The 4226-nt window shown below is 48.9% G+C and overlaps 1 protein-coding gene across 1 annotated transcript in view; it reads right to left on the reverse strand.

The window, feature by feature from the left end:
• LOC109472304 (protein phosphatase 1 regulatory subunit 12B-like) overlaps positions 1–4226 on the reverse strand; it is a 79001-nt gene extending 74775 nt beyond the window's left edge. The window contains exon 1 of the mRNA XM_019771986.1: positions 4048–4226. The gene's annotated coding sequence lies outside the window, so the exon portion shown is untranslated. The remainder of the gene's footprint in view (positions 1–4047) is intronic.

The following is a 4226-nucleotide window of genomic DNA, read 5'->3' on the forward strand; positions in this document are numbered from 1 at the left end:
GTGCCAGACTGCTGCCAGGACCGTGTGTACAAGGTAACTTCTCAGCTCCGGGACCGACGTGTCCCAAACTGTAGACACCCCTCTGTTCTCACTGGCCATGACAAGGCCCTGACAACAGTCTGGTATCAAGCCCACCTTTATGTAAAGTAGTCCTGAACTTAAAATCTATCACTTTTGAACCTGACTCCAATCTTTTAAAAGAATGGCAAGACAGCATTGGCAAATCCTTTGCTCCAGAGGTGTGCGGTTGTGCCTTCCTGTTTCGATGCTGAGTTTATGGCAGCTGATTCGTAGTTTGGTGATGGTGGTTCTTTGACTTCCGTTTGGGATTTTCAGATAATGTTCTTCATTATAAGTAGATTTGAATAGTCTGTACGAGCGCAGTTTGTTCTTAGCGTTTTACTTGTTTAGAGCCCTGAAAGATTAGCCCCCTACTAGAAACTCCGCCCCGCCCGGCCCGGCGTTCTGCTGCTCCTCGCCTGACGGACAGCCGAGTGTTAGCCGACCCGGGTGTCAAGTGTAGCGCCCATTAGTTGTAAAAACACGACAGAAAGCTGCATAGTTATCCCGGGATCACGGCCACTCGTGCGTACCCAAACTCCCGGTCTGTAGCCTGGATGCCAGACCTCAGGCACGACACGATACGATACTCCCTTCGCCAGGGAAAACCACACGCAAGCCCCGATCCCATCTGAGTTCGCGGCTCCCGCGGTCTGTCTCTCGCACCGGATCTAACTCTAGTCTCCACCAGACTCCTTTGCGGGCTGAATAAACAGTAGAAATCGGCCTTAGAATTGGCCAGAGAAGTTGGCCGACCAGAGAGGGTCCATTTGCCAATTAAATCCCCCTTTTTAAGGCCAATTTCTATTATTCATTCCGCCTGCAAAGGAGTCTGGTGGAGACCAGTCTAACTCAGTGGAGTCTATTTGGTTTATGGTAAAACTCCATGGAACAGGTTGGCCCTGGAGCCTAGGAACTAGCCTGTATACTGTACATGTACTTGCCCTGGTACCCAGACTATAAACTCCCCCGCAGCACACTGGACTGCCCTGGGCAGGAAGTAGGGCCTGGTACCTGCTATTATGGCAGATAACTCGATTCCATGTCTGACGTCAGTCAAGGACCTTGCGTCAGTACAGGGAGGGCAGGGCTAAATTGGGGTGAAGAACTATGGGTGGGCAGATGAACCTTTATAATGAAGCGATTAGAATTCTACCGGCAGAGATCCAGATTGGACTCTGGAAATTTTGTGACAGAACTTTCCTTTCATTCGTGTCACTTTAGATCGATGGATTGACTTGAAATTCACTGGATTCGTGAATGGGAAACCACCTTAACACATTACCAGCCTCCTGATCGGAGTCTCTGTGGACGAAGACCCTGTATCGAAGTCTCTACCCTGGCATGTACAAAATGTAGTCGTTATTACACAGCAAGACGTTGCCTGACGACTTTATTTCAGTCGTTCCCCTCAGACGATAATAAAATTGCATCAAAGATCTTATAAAAAGTAAAGACCAGATGAATCACATACAAAGCACACACAGGGTACTGACCTGTCGTTCACCTGAACCCGACTTCTCCCTGACTAAGGCCATGAAATAAATCGTTGCAAGACGTTGACTTACTTACTTAGACTTAGGGGCTCCCGCGTCTCGTGACGCATGAGGCAGTCAAAGTAGCCCAGCTTCCTCTGTCAGCAGCCAGCCTCAAGGATTCCTTCCAGCTCATGCTGACTGCCTGAAGGTCCCTCTCGACTGTCTGTCGCCAGTTCATCTTTGGACGCCCCCTCCTTCTCCGTCCTTCTGGGCACCACTGCAGAACCTGGTTGGCGAGTCTGATTGGTGGTAGTCTAACAGCGTGTCCTAACCAGCTGAGCCGGCGTTTGCAAATGATGGAGGACACTGGTTGTTGCTTGGTTTGAAGTATGATGTTATTATTTGAGATAAAGTCACCCCATCTAATGCCCAGGATTTTTCTTAAGCACTTGCTGTCTAAGGCATCAAGTCTCCTTTCTTGACTTAGTTTCAGGTTCCAGGTTTCGCAGCCGTTTTGCAAGACGTTGCCCGACTACTTTATTCCTGTCGTGGTTTCCCCTCAGACAATAGTAAAATTGCTTCAAACTATTAAAAAGATCAGATAATTCAGCATACATAGGGCATTGACCTGCCGTTTACCTGAACCCAACAGTACTTCCTCCTGCCTGTCCATGAAGGAAATCCGCGCGCCAATTTGTGATAAACCCACATCTTCCTGTTGAAACTAATTTGAACTGTAATTTCCAACACAAGTCATTGGACTTCTTTTCGACTGTACGACTCCAGTCCTTGTCAAGGAATGAGCAATCCGTGACGGGAAGACTGGAGTTGTACAGTTCAATAACAGTACAAACTAGTTTCATAATGACTTATACCAACACAGATGGACTTTCAAGAGAAGTACTTCATCTTCCTGTTGACCAGCATGTTATGGACAGATTAAGGCGATTTAGCGGCCTTGTCCTGTCGTCCCTACACAGGGCCACCAGTTCTTAAGTAAGACAACATCTTTGGATAAGGACGCCCTGAGCTGTGCATTGTATGGTAAACACCGATGTTTGCATTGGTGTCTAGTGTTCGGAGTTAAGCTCCTGTAGCCGAATATGACCTCCCGACCGCACTGCCGATCTCCCTCCAACCATGGTCGGGAGTAGGTCGGGAGGAAGGTCGTAATCTCCAAGCAGATCCCTCTCGGTGGCAAAAAGACAGTATCAAATTGGCCAGGCAGTATCCATTAGCCAGAGAAGGTCCGCGGCCACCGACGGTTGGTGGGGGTCAGGACAGAAAAAAAAGGTAACGATCATTCCCCCACAACCTCTGCTTGGAGAGTAGAAGGTCGGCTGTGGTTGGCTGGTGTTCGGAGAGGTCGGCTAGTGTTCGGCAGCGCCAGCCGAATGTTTCAAAATGTTAAAAACATTAGGGTATTGACGGGAGGTTCGGCCGTGGTCGGCTAGTGGTTGGCTAGTGTTTTAAAAAGGTTGGCCGTGAGTGAAATTTGACTCGAATTCAACTCAAATTCGACTCGATTCGTATAGACAGGTGTCCCAAATCTGGTCAGACTCCTCCCGAACTTCAACCAACTTGGCCTTGGTCGTCTGGTGTTCCGGAGAAGGTCCTGAATGCGTGACAGGGGATTAAGAAAGACAACATCTTTTTATTAGGACGCCAAGGCAAGGCCACGACTTTCCTCACTTCGCTCAGGTGTAAATGAGTATTGTACTGTCCCTGTGTTGGTGGCGGCATTAATATAAGTTGAAAAAACTTGAGTGTGCCGTCACCACGTCTTGTGATTGCATGTTTCGGAATATTAAAAAAAAGGCAAGGTGTGCGCTGTGGTAAACATAGATGTTTGCTTTAGTATCTAGTGTTCCCTGTCAAGCACATGATCTGACGCCGCCTATGCCTATGCTGAAACCCGGAGGCCAGCCTTGGTTTATTTGAACTTGTCAGCGATAGCCGTTACGTCCTTAGGTAACAGGGTCAGCCGGTGTCACGCGAAATATCTGCTCCGCCAGATTTCTGCTCCGTAGGGTAGTAGTTAGCCTGGTATCCAGTCTGATCGTGGTTGGTGGTATTGGGGTGTTTAGGCAGGTTGTGTCTTCGGGGCCTCTAAGAGCTTCCCCCGCCCAGTGCAACAGACCGTCCCGGTAGGAGTGTTACGCTAATCAGAGACAGTATGCTCGGGGATTTGGTTTCCCCCAACTAGAGGGCTAATTAATCTCTCGTGAAATACACACCGGGAAGCTTATGTGAGGCGGGCGGGCCAGAGCTCTTGCGGTCCCGACTACGAATCAGACTGGATACCAGGCTAGGTAGTAGTGCGCGTGTGTGAAGTTTAGGGCCAGGGTTAGTGTTAACACTGTTAAGGTTGCCTATAGGATTATCGTGGGGGTTAGTGTTGGTGTTAGGTTAGGGATCAAAATCTAAACTGGAGACAAAGTGACGTCAAACTACCAGCAAGACCTTCCAAGACAACACGCCACCATAACTGTTGATAAAAGCTATTTACCTGTTCTGTCTACTGACCGGAACGGAGCGCCTTGCCACCTGTAGGACCTAAGAGCCTGGGAGACGGACTGTGGATGTGTAGATCAGAGCTTCTGTTCAACTACTGGTGGTGTCACTTCGTCCTTCAAGCCGGGATCGGATGAATAGTAACACACGTGCAGTCTCCTGCACAGTACCTGA

The sequence above is a fragment of the Branchiostoma belcheri genome, unplaced genomic scaffold, assembly GCF_001625305.1.
Source record: "Branchiostoma belcheri isolate BF01 breed outbred unplaced genomic scaffold, Haploidv18h27 scaffold27, whole genome shotgun sequence".
Lineage (NCBI taxonomy): Eukaryota > Metazoa > Chordata > Leptocardii > Amphioxiformes > Branchiostomatidae > Branchiostoma > Branchiostoma belcheri.